The sequence below is a fragment of the Oncorhynchus gorbuscha genome, unplaced genomic scaffold, assembly GCF_021184085.1.
Source record: "Oncorhynchus gorbuscha isolate QuinsamMale2020 ecotype Even-year unplaced genomic scaffold, OgorEven_v1.0 Un_scaffold_6176, whole genome shotgun sequence".
NCBI classification, from domain to species: domain Eukaryota; kingdom Metazoa; phylum Chordata; class Actinopteri; order Salmoniformes; family Salmonidae; genus Oncorhynchus; species Oncorhynchus gorbuscha.
Window position 1 is genome coordinate 1 of NW_025749838.1, and position 20,196 is coordinate 20,196.

Consider the following 20,196-nt stretch of genomic DNA (forward strand, 5'->3'; position numbering starts at 1 on the left):
TACAGAGTCAATGTGGAGGCTATATACAGGGAGTACTGGTACAGAGTCAATGTGGAGGCTATATACAGGGGTACCAGTACAGAGTCAATGTGGAGATATATACAGGGGGTACCGGTACAGAGTCAATGTGGAGGATATATACAGAAGTACCGGTACAGAGTCAATGTAGAGGCTCTATACAGGGGGTACTGGTACAGAGTCAATGTGGAGGCTCTATACAGGGGGTACTGGTACAGAGTCAATGTGGAGGCTATATACAGGGGTACTGGTACAGAGTCAATGTGGAGGCTATATACAGGGGGGTACTGGTACAGAGTCAATGTGGAGGCTCTATACAGGGGGTACTGGTACAGAGTCAATGTGGAGGCTATATACAGGGGTACCAGTACAGAGTCAATGTAGAGGCTATATACAGGGGTACCAGTACAGAGTCAATGTGGAGGCTATATACAGGGGGTACCAGTACAGAGTCAATGTAGAGGCTATATACAGGGGTACCAGTACAGAGTCAATGTGGAGGCTATATACAGGGTGTACCAGTACAGAGTCAATGTGGAGGCTATATACAGGGGGTACCAGTACAGAGTCAATGTAGAGGCTATATACAGGGGGTACCGGTACAGAGTCAATGTAGAGGCTATATACAGGGTGTACCAGTACAGAGTCAATGTGGAGGCTATATACAGGGGTACCAGTACAGAGTCAATGTGGAGGCTATATACGGGGTACCAGTACAGAGTCAATGTAGAGGCTATATACAGGGGGTACCAGTACAGAGTCAATGTGGAGGCTATATACAGGGTGTACCAGTACAGAGTCAATGTGGAGGCTATATACAGGGGGTACCAGTACAGAGTCAATGTGGAGACTCTATACAGGGGGTACCAGTACAGAGTCAATGTAGAGGCTATATACAGGGGGTACCAGTACAGAGTCAATGTGGAGGATATATACAGGGGTACCGGTACAGAGTCAATGTGGAGGATATATACAGGGTACCGGTACAGAGTCAATGTGGAGGCTCTATACAGGGGTACTGGTACAGAGTCAATGTGGAGGCTATATACAGGGGTACTGGTACAGAGTCAATGTGGAGGCTATATACAGGGGGTACTGGTACAGAGTCAATGTGGAGGCTCTATACAGGGGGTACTGGTACAGAGTCAATGTGGAGGCTATATACAGGGGGTACCAGTACAGAGTCAATGTAGAGGCTATATACAGGGGGTACTGGTACAGAGTCAATGTGGAGGCTCTATACAGGGGGTACTGGTACAGAGTCAATGTGGAGGCTATATACAGGGGGTACTGGTACAGAGTCAATGTGGAGGCTATATACAGGGGGTACTGGTACAGAGTCAATGTGGAGGCTCTATACAGGGGGTACTGGTACAGAGTCAATGTGGAGGCTCTATACAGGGGGTACCAGTACAGAGTCAATGTAGAGGCTATATACAGGGGGTACCAGTACAGAGTCAATGTGGAGGCTATATACAGGGGGTACCAGTACAGAGTCAATGTAGAGGCTATATACAGGGGGTACCAGTACAGAGTCAATGTGGAGGCTATATACAGGGGGTACCAGTACAGAGTCAATGTGGAGGCTATATACAGGGTGTACCAGTATAGAGTCAATGTGGAGGCTATATACAGGGGGTACCAGTACAGAGTCAATGTAGAGGCTATATACAGAATTACCAGTACAGAGTCAATGTAGAGGCTATATACAGGGGGTACCAGTACAGAGTCAATGTAGAGGCTATATACAGGGGGTACCAGTACAGAGTCAATGTAGAGGCTATATACAGGGGGTACCAGTACAGAGTCAATGTAGAGGCTATATACAGGGGGTACCAGTACAGAGTCAATGTAGAGGCTATATACAGGGGGTACCAGTACAGAGTCAATGTAGAGGCTATATACAGGGGGTACCAGTACAGAGTCAATGTGGAGGCTATATACAGAGGGTACCAGTACAGAGTCAATGTGGAGGCTCTACAGGGGGTACCGGTACAGAGTCAATGTGGAGGCTATATACAGGGGGTACCAGTACAGAGTCAATGTGGAGGCTCTATACAGGGGGTACTGGTACAGAGTCAATGTGGAGGCTCTATACAGGGGGTACCAGTACAGAGTCAATGTGGAGGCTATATACAGGGGGTACCAGTACAGAGTCAATGTGGAGGCTCTATACAGGGGGTACCAGTACAGAGTCAATGTGGAGGCTCTATACAGGGGTACCGGTACAGAGTCAATGTGGAGGCTATATACAGGGGTACCAGTACAGAGTCAATGTGGAGGCTATATACAGGGGGTACCAGTACAGAGTCAATGTGGAGGCTATATACAGGGGGTACCAGTACAGAGTCAATGTGGAGGCTCTATACAGGGGGTACCAGTACAGAGTCAATGTGGAGGCTCTATACAGGGGGTACCGGTACAGAGTCAATGTGGAGGCTATATACAGGGGGTACCAGTACAGAGTCAATGTGGAGGCTATATACAGGGGTACCAGTACAGAGTCAATGTGGAGGCTCTATACAGGGGGTACCAGTACAGAGTCAATGTGGAGGCTATATACAGGGGGTACCGGTACAGAGTCAATGTGGAGGCTATATACAGGGGGTACCAGTACAGAGTCAATGTGGAGGCTATATACAGGGGTACCAGTACAGAGTCAATGTGGAGGCTATATACAGGGGGTACCAGTACAGAGTCAATGTGGAGGCTATATACAGGGGTACCAGTACAGAGTCAATGTGGAGGCTATATACAGGGGGTACCAGTACAGAGTCAATGTGGAGGCTATATACAGGGGGTACCAGTACAGAGTCAATGTGGAGGCTATATACAGGGGTACCAGTACAGAGTCAATGTGGAGGGGCTATATACAGGGGTACCAGTACAGAGTCAATGTGGGGCTATATACAGGGGGTACCAGTACAGAGTCAATGTGGAGGCTATATACAGGGGGTACCAGTACAGAGTCAATGTGGAGGCTATATACAGGGGGTACCAGTACAGAGTCAATGTGGAGGCTATATACAGGGGGTACCAGTACAGAGTCAATGTGGAGGCTATATACAGGGGGTACCAGTACAGAGTCAATGTGGAGGCTATATACAGGGGGTACCGGTACAGAGTCAATGTGGAGGCTATATACAGGGGGTACCGGTACAGAGTCAATGTGGAGGCTATATACAGGGGGTACTGGTACAGAGTCAATGTGGAGGCTATATACAGGGGTACCAGTACAGAGTCAATGTGGAGGCTATATACAGGGGGTACCGGTACAGAGTCAATGTGGAGCTATATACAGGGGGTACCAGTACAGAGTCAATGTGGAGGCTATATACAGGGGGTACCGGTACAGAGTCAATGTGGAGGCTATATACAGGGGGTACCAGTACAGAGTCCAATGTGGAGGCTATATACAGGGGGTACCGGTACAGAGTCAATGTGGAGGCTATATACAGGGGTACCGGTACAGAGTCAATGTGGAGGCTATATACAGGGGGTACCAGTACAGAGTCAGTGGAGGCTATATACAGGGGGGTACCGGTACAGAGTCATCTTGGAGGCGCATACAGGGGGTACCGGTACAGAGTCAATGTGGAGGCTATATACAGGGTACTGGTACAGAGTCAATGTGGAGGCTATATACAGGGGGGGTACCAGTACAGAGTCAATGTGGAGGCTATATACAGGGGGTACCGGTACAGAGTCAATGTGGAGGCTATATACAGGTGGGTACCGGTACAGAGTCAATGTGGAGGCTATATACAGGGGTACCGGTACAGAGTCAATGTGGACGCTATATACAGGGTACTGGTACAGAGTCAATGTGGAGGCTATATACAGGGGGTACCAGTACAGAGTCAATGGGAGGCTATATACAGGTGGTACCGGTACAGAGTCAATGTGGAGGCTATATACAGGGGGTACCGGTACTGAGTCAATGTGGAGGCTATATACAGGGGTACCAGTACAGAGTCAATGTGGAGGCTATATACAGGGGGTACCAGTACAGAGTCAATGTGGAGGCTATATACAGGGGGTACCAGTACAGAGTCAATGTGGAGGCTATATACAGGGGGTACCAGTACAGAGTCAATGTGGAGGCTATATACAGGGGGTACCGGTACAGAGTCAATGTGGAGGCTATATACAGGGTACCAGTACAGAGTCAATGTGGAGGCTATATACAGGGGTACCAGTACAGAGTCAATGTGGAGGCTATATACAGGGTACCGTTACAGAGTCAATGTGGAGGCTATATACAGGGGTACCAGTACAGAGTCAATGTGGAGGCTATATACAGGGGGTACCGGTACAGAGTCAAGGTGGAGGCTATATACAGGGGGTACCGGTACAGAGTCAATGTGGAGGCTATATACAGGGGGTACCGGTACAGAGTCAATGTGGAGGCTATATACAGGGGGTACCAGTACAGAGTCAATGTGGAGGTTATATACAGGGGGTACCAGTACAGAGTCAATGTGGAGGCTATATACAGGGGGTACCGGTACAGAGTCAATGTGGAGGCTATATACAGGGGGTACCAGTACAGAGTCAATGTGGAGGCTATATACAGGGGGTACCGGTACAGAGTCAATGTGGAGGCTATATACAGGGGGTACCGGTACAGAGTCAATGTGGAGGCTATATACAGGGGGTACCAGTACAGTGTCAATGTGGAGGCTATATACAGGGGGTACCGGTACAGAGTCAATGTGGAGACTATATACAGGGTGTTACGGTACAGAGTCAATGTGGAGACTATATACAGGGGGTACCAGTACAGAGTCAATGTGGAGGCTATATACAGGGGGTACCGTTACAGAGTCAATGTGGAGGCTATATACAGGGGGTACCAGTACAGAGTCAATGTGGAGGCTATATACAGGGTGTTACGGTACAGAGTCAATGTGCGGGGGCACTGGTTAGTCAAGGTAACAAGTCTTCTGACGCTGAGTGCTGGGTCCCCGGAACCAAACCTGGCAGTGCTCTGGCTTGACCTTGCCAACGCCTACGGGTCGATCCCTCACAAGCTGTTGCAGACTACAATGACAAAACACCATGTCCCAGACAGAGTGGCAGACCTCATCAGGGTCAGTAACATCAGAGTTGCAGAGGAGGTGGGAATTATCCCAGGCTGCACCATCCCTGTGATCCTGTTTTTCCCTGGCGATTTAACATGATTATGACGTCTGCTGAAGCTGATTGCCCCGAACCAATTCCCGGGCAGCGACAACCACCAATCGGAGCCTTTATGGACAACCTGACAGAGTCAGTGTCAGGAAGCAGGTGAATTCTGGGTTGGAGAAGCTGATTGGAGAAGCTGATTGAATGGGCGTGAATGAGCTTGAAGCCAACAAAATCAGGGTTGATGGTTTTGAAGAAGGGCAAGGCCGTAGACAGATTCCACTTCGCAGGGACACTGATCCCCACCGTCTCGGTTAAGCCAGTTAAGAGCCTTGGCCAGGTGTTTAACAGCAGCCTGAAGGACACAACATAAATCCAGGCCAACTGTCAGGACCTGGAGAAGCTCGCTGAGAGAGGTTGACCGGTCAGAAATGCCCGGCAAGTTAAAAGCACGGATGTATCAGCATGGCATCCTCCCAAGAATACTCTGTCCTCTGCTCATCTACGAAGTCCCTATCTCCACTGTCAAGAAGTTTGAGAGGAAGGTCTGTGGAAGAGGAGAGGTCCAGTAGAGCAGTGGGATTGAGACGGCAAGGTGTCTGGACGAGGCCGCAGCAGGAGGTGGACAGGAAAGTCTTGTAGACTGACCCTTGGCAGGCAGAACCACACCGCATTAAGTTCCTGAGTCCTGGGTGCATGATGTCCTACCCAGCTCATCAAACCTGTTCTGCAGGGGGCAAAGTGGAAACTCCTGCATGCCCGCTGTGCTCCAAGAGAGAAGGGACCTTGGAGCTCATCGTAAGCTGCTGTCCTGAAGCTCTGAGGCCGTTATCGCCGGCGCCATGTCCAGGTTCTCAAGCCCGTCACAAAAGCAATCTGCAGAGGAATCGGCAACAGTCAGAGAGCAGCCAGGCTCAAAATCCAAACCACCAGCAGGGGTCCTAGCTACTAGCTCAGGACTGGCAGCTGACCGCAGACCTATTCCCCTTTTTATATATTGCTCTCCGTTTGAGGCTCTGGCCTAAGTTAGTGCTTTAATTAAAGGTACCATTTGGGATGCAGACCTCCTGTCTGGGCTCAGGCACTCCTCAGGCAGCACCTGGTCTGTAAAACACCGGTGGATAATAATAGCCTATGACACCCTATTCCCTACATAGTGCGCTACCTTTGGCCAGAGCCCTATGACACCCTATTCCCTACATAGTGCGCTACTTTTGACCAGGGCCCAATAGGGTGCCATTTGGGACACAGGCGTACTAATTATGTTGCTATTTACTTGTTTTCTGCTACTAGGACCTGAGTCTGCCCAATGGGACGCCGGTGGAGACATCTAGTCCCGCCTCCTCATCTTCCCTCCTGAACCGGCTGCAGCTGGATGACGACCTGGATGGAGAGACACGTGACCTCTTTGTTACCGTCGAAGACCCGAAGAAACACGTCTCCACTATGGAGACCTACATCACCTACATGGTCGCCACTAAGGTAGGTCCGCCCAGGAGATGTGGAAAATATTACCTGTAATGTGGATGGAAGCATGGTATACTGAACAAAAATAAAAACACAACATGTAACATGTTGATCCCATGTTTCACGAGCTAAAAAAAAATATCCCCGAAATGTTCCATTACGCACATTTTGTGCACAAATTTGTTTACATCCCTGTTAATGAGCATTTCTCCTTTGCCAAGATAATCCGTCCACCTGACAGGTGTGGCATATCAAGAAGCCGATTAAACAGCATGATCATTACACAGGTGCGCCTTGTACTGGGGACAATAAAATGACACTCTAAAATGTTTTTAGAGTGCCCTTACATTCAATGAGCATTCTTACAATTAGAATTCTGTGTTTTATATTGTCAACCAATAGACCGACCGACTCGTCCAATAGGCTGAGCGACTCGTCCAATAGGCCGAGCGACTCGTCCAATAGGCCGACCGACTCGTCCAATAGGCCGACCGACTCGTCCAATAGGCCGACCGACTCATCCAATAGGCCGGGCGACTCATCCAATAGACCAACCGACTCATCCAATAGACCAACCGACTCATCCAATAGACCAACCGACTCATCCAATAGACCAACCGACTCATCCAATAGACCAACCGACTCATCCAATAGGCCGACCGACTTATCCAATAGACCGACCGACTCATCCAATAGGCCGACCGACTCATCCAATAGGCCGGGCGACTCATCCAATAGGCCGGGCGACTCATCCAATAGACCAACTTAGTGAGGGAACTGTGTTATTTCCTTAATTTCTTCCTCCTCATTTCCCTCCTGATCAGACACCAAGACTGCTCATTGGAAAATCTTCCAGACCAGGGAAGTTGTGGAATGAAGTCCCAAGCTGTTGTTCTGGCTGTGGGAAGATGTTTTGCGTGTGGGTTGCTGAGGAGTATTATAATGGCCTGCCGCTGTTCTTCATGGTTCGGGCCTCTTAGTTCCAGTGAAGGGAAATCTTAACGCTACAGCATACAATGTCATACTAGATGATTCTGTGCTTCCAAATTTGTGACAACAGTTTAGGGAAGGCCCTTTCCTGTTTCAACATGACAATGCCTCCGTGCACAAAGCAGGTTTGTTGAGATCGGTGTGGAAAAACTTGACTGGCCTGCACATAGCCCTGACCTCAACCCCATCGAACACCTTTGGGATGAATTGGAGCGCCGACTGCGAGCCAGGCCTAATCAGCCAACATCAGTGCCCGACCTCCCTAATGCTCTTGTGGTTGAATAGAAGCTAGTCCCCGCAGAAAAGTTCCAACATCTAGTGGAAGGCCTTCCCAGAAGAGTAGAGGCTGTTATAGCAGCAATGTTCCATCATCTAGTGGAAAGCCTCCCAGAAGAGTGGAGGCTGTTATAGCAGCAATGTTCCGACATCTAGTGGAAAGCCTCCCAGAAGAGTGGAGGCTGTTATAGCAGCAATGTTCCGACATCTAGTGGAAGGCCTTCCCAGAAGTGTGGAGGCTGTTATAGCAGCAATGTTCCAACATCTAGTGGAAAGCCTTCCCAGAAGAGTGGAGGCTGTTATAGCAGCAATGTTCCAACATCTAGTGGAAGGCCTTCCCAGAAGAGTGGAGGCTGTTATAGCAGCAATGTTCCAACATCTAGTGGAAAGCCTTCCCAGAAGAGTGGAGGCTGTTATAGCAGCAATGTTCCAACATCTAGTGGAAAGCCTTCCCAGAAGAGTGGAGGCTGTTATAGCAGCAATGTTCCAACATCTAGTGGAAAGCCTTCCCAGAAGAGTGGAGGCTGTTATAGCAGCAATGTTCCAACATCTAGTGGAAGGCCTTCCCAGAAGAGTAGAGGCTGTTATAGCAGCAATGTTCCAACATCTAGTGGAAGGCCTTCCCAGAAGAGTAGAGGCTGTTATAGCAGCAATGTTCCAACATCTAGTGGAAGGCCTTTCCAGAGGAGTGGAGGCTGTTATAGCAGCAATGTTCCGACATCTAGTGGAAGGCCTTCCCAGAAGAGTGGAGGCTGTTATAGCAGCAATGTTCCTACATCTAGTGGAATGCCTTCCCAGAAGAGTGGAGGCTGTTATAGCAGCAATGTTCCAACATCTAGTGGAAGGCCTTCCCAGAAGAGTGGAGGCTGTTATAGCAGCAATGTTCCTACATCTAGAGGAAAGCCTTCCCAGAAGAGTGGAGGCTGTTATAGCAGCAATGTTCCAACATCTAGTGGAAGGCCTTCCCAGAAGAGTGGAGGCTGTTATAGCAGCAATGTTCCAACATCTAGTGGAAAGCCTTCCCAGAAGAGTGGAGGCTGTTATAGCAGCAATGTTCCAACATCTAGTGGAAAGCCTTCCTAGAAGAGTGGAGGCTGTTATAGCAGCAATGTTCCAACATCTAGTGGAAAGCCTTCCCAGAAGAGTGGAGGCTGTTATAGCAGCAATGTTCCAACATCTAGTGGAAGGCCTTCCCAGAAGAGTGGAGGCTGTTATAGCAGCAATGTTCCAACATCTAGTGGAAGGCCTTCCCAGAGGAGTGGAGGCTGTTATAGCAGCAATGTTCCAACATCTAGTGGAAAGCCTTCCCAGAAGAGTAGAGGCTGTTATATCCGAGCAGGTGTCCGGGGTACAGAGTCAATGTGGAGGCTATATACAGGGGGTACCGGTACAGAGTCAATGTGCAGGCTATATACAGGGGGTACCGGTACAGAGTCAATGTGGAGGTTATATACAGGGTATTACGGAACAGAGTCAATGTGGAGGCTATATACAGGGGGTACCGGTACAGAGTCAATGTGGAGGCTATATACAGGGTGTACCGGTACAGAGTCAAGGTGGAGGTTATATACAGGGTATTACGGAACAGAGTCAATGTGGAGGCTATATACAGGGGGTACCGGTACAGAGTCAATGTGGAGGCTCTATACAGGGGGTACAAATCTTTTCAGTCTCTTGAAGGGGAATAGGTTTTGTTGTCGTGCCTTCTTCACGACTGTCTTGGTGTGCTTGGACCATGTTAGTTTGTTGGTGATGTGGACACCAAGGAACTTGAAGCTCTCAAACTGCTCTACTGCAGCCCCGTCGATGAGAATGGGAGTGTGCTCGGGTACTCTTTTTCCTGTAGTCCATCTCCTTTGTCTTGATCCCGTTGAGGAAGAGTTTGTTGTACGGTCAGGACTCTGACCTGACCTCCTCATCATTGTTGGTGATCAGGCCTTCCACTGTTTTCATCGGCAAACTTGATGATGGTGTTGGAGTTGTGCCTGGCCGTGCAGTCATGAGTGAACAGGGAGTACAGGAGGGGACTTAGCACGCACCCCTGAGGGGCCCCATGTTAAGGATCAGCGTGGGCGGATGTGTTGTTACCTCCCTTTCCACCTGGGGCGGCCCGTCAGGAAGTCAGGATCCAGTTGCAGAGGGAGGTGTTTAGTCCCAGGATCCTTAGCTTAGTGATGAGCTTTGAAGACACTATGATGTTGAGCGCTGAGCTGTAGTCAATGAAAGCATTCTCAGGTAGGTGTTCCTTTTATCCAGGTGCATTCTGGATTTCAATAAAGTCGTCATCTGTGGATCTGTTGGGGCAGTATGCAAATTGAAGACATCTAGGGTTTCTGGGATGTTGGTGTTTATCTCAGCCATGACCAGCCTTTCAAAGCACTTCATGGCTACAGATGTGAGTGCTACGGGTCGGAAGTCATTAAGGTAGGTTACCTTAGTGTTCTTGGGCACAGAGACTATGGTGGTCTGGTTAAAACATGCCGGTATTACAGACTCGGACAGGGAGAGTTTGAAAATGTCAGTTGCCAGCGCATGCTTTGAGTACACGTCCTGGTATTCCGTCTGGCCCTGCGGCCTTGTGAATGTTGACCTGTTTGAAAGTCTTCGGCTACGGAGAGCGTGATCACACAGTTGTCCAGGAACAGCTGATCATATCACGATTTAACAGGATGTGTTTTGGACGGAAGGTTGTTGGAGCGCCGCAGTGATGCATCTCTCCAACAGCACCCAGGAGAGGAGCGCTGGGATTTTACAAGATCAATATTTATGCTTATTACAGGGCGGCATCACCTACAAAACCCCTATTGCCATTGGTTGAGATAAATTGTCGTTGTTTCTTGGCAGTATTCTGTGAGGTTTTAGTCTTTTAGGTAACACAGTGTAACCCTCTCTCTCCAGACAACGCGGGTGGAGTTTGACCTACCAGAGTACTCTGTCAGGAGGCGCTACCAGGACTTTGACTGGCTCAGGACCAAGCTGGAGGACACTCAGCCCACACATCTCATACCAGTAAGTTAACCCTGACCCCTAACCCTAGACTACACATCTCATACCAGTAAGTTAACCCTGACCCCTAAACCTAGACTACACATCTCATACCAGTAAGTTATGTACAAGCGTAACTGGTAGGATCTGAACCCCTGTTTCCCCACTAACCAAGAGGAATGACTCTCTCCTCTCCTCTTCTCTCTGCCCCCTATTTCTCTCTCTCTCTCTCTCTCTCTCTGCCCCTATCTCTTTCTCTCTTCTCTCTCTCTCTCTGCCCCTATCTCTTTCTCTCTCTCTTCTCTCTCTCTGCCCCTATCTCTCTCTCTTTTCTATCTCTCTCTCTCTCTCTCTCTCTCTCTCTCTCTCTCTCTCTCTCTCTCTCTCTCTCTCTCTCTCTCTCTCTGCCCCCACCTCTCTCTCTCTCTCTCTCTCTCTCTCTCTGCCCCCTACCTCTCTCTCTCTCTGCCCCTATCTCTTTCTCTCTCTCTCTCTCTCTCTCTCTCTCTCTCTCTCTCTCTCTCTCTCTCTCTCTCTCTCTCTCTCTCTCTCTCTCTCTCTCTCTCTCTCTCTCTCTCTCTCTCTCTCTCTCTCTCTCTCTCTCTCTCTCTCTCTCTCTCTCTCTCTCTCTCTCTCTCTCTCTCTTCCCCCTCTCTCTCTCTCTCTCTCTCTCTCTTCCCTCTCTCTCTCTTTCTCTCTCTTCCCTCTCTCTCTCTTCTCTCTCTTCCCCCTCTCTCTCTCTCTCTATCTCTCTCTCTCTCTGCCCCCTACCTCTCTCTCTCTCTTCCCCCTCTCTCTCTTCCCCTCTCTCTCTCTCTTCCCCTATCTCTCTCTCTTCCCCCTCTCTCTCTCTGCCCCCTCCAGCCCCTCCCTGAGAAGTTTGTGATGAAGGGGTGGTGGACCGGTTCTCTGAGGAGTTTGTTGAGACGAGAAGGAAGGCTCTGGATAAGTTCCTGAAGAGTGGCTGACCATCCTGTCCTGTCGTTCAACGAACACTTCAATGCCTTCCTCTCTGCTAAGGTATAGGCGTGGGCAGTATACCGTATATACTCTATACCGGGGTATATAGCAACGGGATCATTTTTCTATCATGTCAATTTTGCCATTTTTTGTGATATATATATATTTTTATATTCATTTGAATATTTGTAGTTACTTTTTTAAGTAAATACCTGCAGTCAGAAACTCTAAAATGCCAAATCCCAAATATGCAACAAAATATTTTTTTCCGTAGACGGGAGGTTGTAATTTGGGTGCACTGTGCGACTATGGAAAAACATCTCTCAGATAATAATAAGGCTTGGTTGTACCATTTGTTTCTGAATGAGAAACAAGCGAGTGCAGATTCGTTAGCGTCATGGTTACACCATTACCATGACGACAGCGAATACGGCCTGCTTTTCAACAAACCATGTTGAAACATCTGACCCAGATTACCAGCACAGCATTTTATCTCCCTATAGCAGATTACCAGCACAGCATTTTATCTCCCTATAGCAGATTACCTGCACAGCATTTTATCTCCCTATAGCAGATTACCTGCACAGCATTTTATCTCCCTATAGCAGATTACCAGCACAGCATTTTATCTCCTATAGCAGATTACCTGCACAGCATTTTATCTCCCTATAGCAGATTACCAGCACAGCATTTTATCTCCCTATAGCAGATTACCAGCACAGCATTTTATCTCCCTATAGCAGATTACCTGCACAGCATTTTATCTCCCTATAGCAGATTACCAGCACAGCATTTTATCTCCCTATAGCAGATTACCAGCACAGCATTTTATCTCCCTATAGCAGATTACCAGCACAGCATTTTATCTCCCTATAGCAGATTACCAGCACAGCATTTCACATTCATAAACAATGTCGTGGGCCGTTCTGAAACTACTCACGCGTCTAAGTTGTTCATCATTTGTTGACACTTTGTTCAGCCCTGTTACCCCACTGACTAGCTAGTTAATAACCTGGTCATTTGGACCAATAGAGGAAGAGGGATAGTTTCTTCAGGAAATCAATGATCTCTCTGTCCATGGCTTAAGAAAAGGGCATATTTCGTTAGCTACCTACTGCAGGACATCAACACAAGCAGGCCAGAAAATAAAATGATGTTTAGGATTTGATTGGTGTGAAGCCAAATCCAACCTGGCCACCCTTGGGGGTGTTTTGCTAGATTTGATTGGTGTGAAGCCAAATCCAACCTGGCCACCCTTGGGAGGCATTTTGCTGTATTTGATTGGTGTGAAGCCAAATCCAATCTGGCCACCCTTAGGGATGTTTTGCTGCACCAGGACAACCCATTATTTTTATTTTAACAAATGTATCAAGTGAGGCCAAATGATTTCTGGCATCAATCAATCAAATGAGACAAAGAGGTGCTGTTTCACTGTCCAGACAGCATCAGATACATGGTCTACACATACTGAGACAGCATCAGATACATGGTCTATACATACTGAGACAGCATCAGATACATGGTCTACACATACTGAGACAGCATCAGATACATGGTCTATACATACTGAGACAGCATCAGATACATGGTCTATACATACTGAGACAGCATCAGATACATGGTCTACACATACTGAGACAGCATCAGATACATGGTCTACACATACTGAGACAGCATCAGATACATGGTCTACACATACTGAGACAGCATCAGATACATGGTCTACACATACTGAGACAGCATCAGATACATGGTCTATACATACTGAGACAGCATCAGATACATGGTCTATACATACTGAGACAGCATCAGATACATGGTCTACACATACTGAGACAGCATCAGATACATGGTCTATACATACTGAGACAGCATCAGATACATGGTCTATACATACTGAGACAGCATCAGATACATGGTCTACACATACTGAGACAGCATCAGATACATGGTCTACACATACTGAGACAGCATCAGATACATGGTCTATACATACTGAGACAGCATCAGATACATGGTCTACACATACTGAGACAGCATCAGATACATGGTCTACACATACTGAGACCGCATCAGATACATGGTCTACACATACTGAGACAGCATTAGATACATGGTCTACACATACTGAGACAGCATCAGATACATGGTCTACACACACTGAGACATTCTTCTCTTCTACCATGAAACTCTTCTGATCTAGCTGGTTAGCTTAGCTGGCGATCTGCCCGTTGAAGACCCCTGATCTAGCTGGTTAGCTTAGCTGGCGATCTGCCCATTGAAGACCCCTGATCTAGCTGGTTAGCTTAGCTGGAGATCTGCCCGTTGAAGACCCCTGATCTAGCTGGTTAGCTTAGCTGGAGATCTGCCCGTTGAAGACCCCTGATCTAGCTGGTTAGCTTAGCTGGAGATCTGCCCGTTGAAGACCCCTGATCTAGCTGGTTAGCTTAGCTGGAGATCTGCCCGTTGAAGACCCCTGATCTAGCTGGTTAGCTTAGCTGGAGATCTGCCCGTTGAAGACCCCTGATCTAGCTGGTTAGCTTAGCTGGAGATCTGCCCGTTGAAGACCCCTGATCTAGCTGGTTAGCTTAGCTGGAGATCTGCCCGTTGAAGACCCCTGATCTAGCTGGTTAGCTTAGCTGGCGATCTGCCTGTTGAAGACCCCTGATCTAGCTGGTTAGCTTCTTGCTGAATCAAACTCCTGGAGAATCCCCTCCTGGATCAAGAGCCTTGCTATCTAATATTAGTATTTTTGCGTGCAGCATTTTCGAGTTACTTATTATAATGTTATGAGCCGGAATATCAGAGACGGCATGAAATCCCTCTTCTGACACCAGTGTAACAGCAGGGCAGGGAAACGAAAGCGGGTCGCTGGTGTGAAAGATCACGTGTAGCTCAGTTGGAAGAGCATGGTGCTTGCAACACCAGGGTTGTGGGTTCGATTCCAACTGGGGACCAGTATGAAAATGTATGTACTCACTACTATGTAGGGGCGGCAGGGTAGCCTAGTGGTTAGAGCGTTGGACTAGTAACCGAAAGGTAGCAAGTTCGAATCCCCGAGCTGACAAGGTACAAATCTGTCGTTCTGCCCCTGAACAGGCAGTTAACCCACTGTTCCTAGGCCGTCATTGAAAATAAGAATTTGTTCTTAACTGACTTGCCTAGTAAAATAAAGGTAAAAAATAACATTAAAAAACTGTCGCTTTGGATAAAAGTCACTGCTAAATGGCATATTTTCTAATCTGAACAAAACAAATACGCTGAGCTGAAATAAAAGATCCCAGAAATGTTCCATACTCACAAAAAGCTTATTTCCCCAAAAATGTGTGAAGACATTTGTTAATCCATCCACCTGACAAGTGTGGCATATCAACAAGGGGATTAAACAGCATGATCCTTACACAGGTGCACCTTGTACTGGGGACAATAAAATGGCACTTTAAAATGTTTTGTCACAGATGTCTCAAGTTTTGAGGTAGCGTGCAATTGGCATGCTGATTGCAGGAATGTCCACCAGAGCTGTTGCCAGAGAATTGTATGTTTTTGAGAATTTGGCAGTACGTCCAACCGGCCTCAAAACCGCAGAACGCGTGTAACCACGCCAGCCCAGGACCTCCACATCCGGCTATTTAACCTGCGAGATCGTCTGAGACCAGCCACCCGGACAGCTGATGAAACTGTGGGTTTGCTCAACCGAAGAATTTCTACACAAACTTTTAGAAACCGTCTCATGGAAGCTGACCTGCTCGTCCTTCTCACCAGGGTTTTGACCTGACTGCACTTTGGCATCGTGACCGATTTCAGTGGGCAAACGGCCAGTGGAACACTGGAGAAGTGTGCTCTTCACGGATTCATCCTGGTTTTACCGGGGAGATGGCAGACCGTGTATATGGCGTCGTGTGGGTTCGAGAGGTTTGCTCACGTCAACGTTATGAACAGGTCATGGTTATGGGACAACGAACACAATTGCATTTTATCGACGGCAATTTGAAAGCACAGAGATGCCGTGACGAGATCCTGAGGTCTGTTGCCGTGACGAGATCCTGAGGTCTGTTACCGTGACGAGATCCTGAGGTCTGTTACCGTGACGAGATCCTGAGGTCTGTTGCCGTGACGAGATCCTGAGGTCTGTTGCCGTGACGAGATCCTGAGGTCTGTTGCCGTGACGAGATCCTGAGGTCTGTTGCCGTGACGAGATCCTGAGGTCTGTTGCCGTGACGAGATCCTGAGGTCTGTTGCCGTGACGAGATCCTGAGGTCTGTTGCCGTGACGAGATCCTGAGGTCTGTTGCCGTGACGAGATCCTGAGGTCTGTTGCCGTGACGAGATCCTGAGGTCTGTTGCCGTGACGAGATCCTGAGGTCTGTTGCCGTGACGAGATCCTGAGGTCTGTTGTCGTGCCATTCATCCTCCTCCATCACCTCATGTTTCAGCGTGATAATGCATTTCACAAGGATCTGTACACAATTCCTGTCAGCTGAAAATGTCCCAGTTCTTCCACGGCCTGCATACTCAACAGACATGTCACCCATTAAGCATGTTTGGGATGCTCTGGATCTACGTGTACGACAGCGTGTTCCAGTACCCGCCAATATCCAGAAACGGATCAACTCTATGCGAAGGAGATGTCGCGCTGAATGAGGGAAACTGGTTGTCACCAGATACTGACTGGTTGTCTGATCCACGCCCCTTTTATTTAAAGGTATCTGTGACCTACAGATGCATAGCTGCATTCCCAGTCATCTGATTAGGGCATTGATTGACTGATTTCCTTACATGAAATGTAACTCAGTGAAATTGTTGCGTTTTATATTTTTTGCTATGTTCTTCTGAAATGTTTGCAATGCGCTCATTAGCATTTAGCTAGCATTCACTATGGGATTTTACGTGTACTTGTTAGCATTTGCTAACCTTTAGGATTACAGAGGCTCAGCGGGGTTTGAAAATATTACTGGTATTACCGGTATTACTGAATATCCCGGTTATGGCACAAGGTCGGTATGAAGGTATGACAATCTGGATACGCGTAGTATGTTAGATTACTGCAATACTGTAGACATTACAGTACTGTAGGCATTACAGTACTGTAGGCATTACAGTACTGTAGGCATTACAGTACTGTAGGCATTACAGTACTGTAGGCATTACAGTACTGTAGGCATTACAATACTGTAGGCATTACAATACTGTAGGCATTACAATACTGTAGGCATTACAATACTGTAGGCATTACAGTACTGTAGGCATTTCTGACTCATACCTCCCACTGTGAATGAATAAAGCTTGAAGGAATCTCCAATCAAAGTCTCTGAGACATCTGTTGGTGTAATGTGGTAAACACTAACCGTTGTGTATGATTGTATGTTGTGTTTAACCTGCGTGTTGTTTTCTCCCCAGGACCTGAATAAGAGACAAGACCCTAATCGTTGTGGTTTCTCCTCAGGACCTGAATAAGAGAAGGCCCTAATCGTTGTGGTTTCTCCTCAGGACCTGAATAAGAGACAAGACCCTAATCGTTGTGGTTTCTCCTCAGGACCTGAATAAGAGACAAGACCCTAATCGTTGTGGTTTCTCCTCAGGACCTGAATAAGAGACAAGACCCTAATCGTTGTGGTTTCTCCTCAGGACCTGAATAAGAGAAGGCCCTAATCGTTGTGGTTTCTCCTCAGGACCTGAATAAGAGACAAGACCCTAATCGTTGTGGTTTCTCCTCAGGACCTGAATAAGAGACAAGGCCTAGCCCTGCTCTCTAAGATGGGGGAGTCGGTGAAGTACGTGACAGGAGGGTACAAGCTGAGGGGCCGACCCGTGGAGTTTTCTGCTATGGGAGACTACCTGGATATGTTCACGCAGAAGCTGGGTACTATCGACAGAATAGCACAGAGAATCATCAAAGAACAGTCGGGTAACGCTGGTTATTACTGGGTCTTTTCTGTTCTGTGTTGCCAAATCCAATTGTATTGGTCACATACACATGGTTAGCAGATGTTAATCCGACTGTAGCGAAATGCTTGTGCTTCTAGTTCCGACCGCACAGTAACATCTAACAAGTAATCTAACAATTTCACAACAACTTCCTTATACACACGAGTGTAAAGGAATGAATAAGAATATGTACATGTAAATATATGGATGAGCGATGGCCGTGCTGCATAGGCAAGATGGTGTAGAGTACAGTATATACATAAGAGATGAGTAATGTAGTAATGTATGTAAACATTATATAAAGTGGCATTGTTTAAAGTGGCTAGTGATACATTTATTACATCCAATTATTAAAGTGGCGAGAGATGAGTCAGTATGTTGGCAGCAGCTACTCAATGTTAGTGGTGGCTGTTTAACAGTCTGATGGCCTTGAGATAGAAGCTGTTTTTTCAGTCTCTCTGCCCCTGCTTTGATGCACCTGTACTGACCTCGCCTTCTGGATGATAGCGGGGTGAACAGGCTGTGGCTCGGGTGGTTGTTGTCCTTGATGATCTTTTTGGGCTTCCTCGGACATCGGGTGTTGTAGGTGTCCTGGAAGGCAGGTAGTTTGCCCCCGGTGATGCGTTGTGCAGACCTCACTACCCTCTGGAGAGCCTTACGGTTGTGGGCGGAGCAGTTGCCGTACCAGGCGGTGATACAGCCCGCCAGGATGCTCTCGATTGTGCATCTGTAGAAGTTTGTGAGGGTTTTAGGTGACGAGCCAAATTTCTTCAGCCTCCTGACGTTGAAGAGGCACTGTTGTGCCTTCTTCACCACGCTGTCTGTGTGAGTGGACCAATTCAGTTTGTCTGTGATGTGTACACCGAGGAACTTAAAACTTGCTACCCTCTCCACTACTGTTCCATCGATGTGGATAGGGGGGTGTTCCCTCTGCTGTTTCCTGAAGTCCACAAACATCTCCTTAGTTTTGTTGACGTTGAGTTTGAGGTTATTTTCCTGACACCACACTCCGAGGGCCTTCACCTCCTCACTGTAGGCCGACTCTCTGCCTGACTCTGTGTGTGTGTGTGTGTGTGTGTGTGTGTGTGTGTGTGTGTGTGTGTGTGTGTGTGTGTGTGTGTGTGTGCGTGTGCGTGTGTGTGCGCGTGCGCTACGTGTTTAAGAAGAAGTCCGCACAAGAATATTAAACAAACATTTGACCAACTGGGGACATTTTGTTGATCCCCACAGGGTCAAATGCTGTTTCTAGGGGTTTAGGGTTAAGGATAGAATTAGTGTCAGGGTTAGAATTACAATAAGGGTTAGGGGCCAGGGTTAGGAGCCGGGGTTAGGGGCCAGGGTTAGGGGCCGGGGTTAGGGGCCAGGGTTAGGAGCCGTGGTTAGGGGCCAGGGTTAGGAGCCGGGGTTAGGAGCTAGAGTTAGGGGCCGGGGTTAGGGGCCGGGGTTAGGGGCCGGGGTTTTGAGCCGGGGTTAGGGGCCAGGGTTAGGGGCCGGGGTTAGGGGCCGGGGTTAGGGGCCAGAGTGCAGGTTAGGGGTTGGGGAAAATAGGATTTGGAATAGGACTGAATTGTGTGTACTCACAAGGTTAGCTGTACAAGACGTGTGTGTGTGTGTGTGTGTGTGTGTGTGTGTGTGTGTGTGTGTGTGTGTGTGTGTGTGTGTGTGTGTGTGTGTGTGTGTGTGTGTGTGTGTGTGTGTGTGTGTGTGTGTGTGTGTGTGTTTACGGTCCTGTCTAACCTGGGCGGTGACTGTCCCCTTCTCTATCCTGTCTCTGACTACTGTGTCCCTCCTCCACTGTGTATTCAGAGTACCAGGTAGAGCTGCGTGAGTACGGTCCTGTCTACACTACCTGGGCGTTGTCGGAGGCGGAGCTACAGGGGCCTCTGGAGGGCGTGGCCAGCTGCATGGCTAACTGCTCCAGCGCCCTCGATGAACTCACCCAGGACATGAGCGAAGACTTCCTGCCTGTGCTCCGAGAATACGTCCTCTATATCGAGTCCATGAAGGTACAGTAGAATACGTTCTCTATATCGAGTCCATGAAGGTACGGTAGAATACGGCCTCTATATCTAGTCCATGAAGGTACAGTAGAATACGTCCTCTATATCTAGTCCATGAAGGTACAGTAGAATACGTTCTCTATATCGAGTCCATGAAGGTACAGTAGAATACGTCCTCTATATCTAGTCCATGAAGGTACAGTAGAATACGTCCTCTATATGGAGTCCATGAAGGTACAGTAGAATACGTTCTCTATATCTAGTCCATGAAGGTACAGTAGAATACGTCCTCTATATCTAGTCCATGAAGGTACAGTAGAATACGTCCTCTATATCGAGTCCATGAAGGTACGGTAGAATACAGTATACTATAATCCCCTTGTACTTTGTTTGTGATACAACTTTTAACGCAAAATATTCCGATATCCTTCACTGACCAAACTGCATTT

The 20,196-nt window shown here is 47.9% G+C and overlaps 1 pseudogene; it reads left to right on the top strand.

Annotated features, from left to right (window-relative positions):
• The first annotated feature begins 5,600 nt into the window (after positions 1 to 5,600).
• LOC124029342 lies at positions 5,601 to 19,753 on the top strand (annotated as a pseudogene).
• The last annotated feature ends 443 nt before the right edge of the window (positions 19,754 to 20,196 follow it).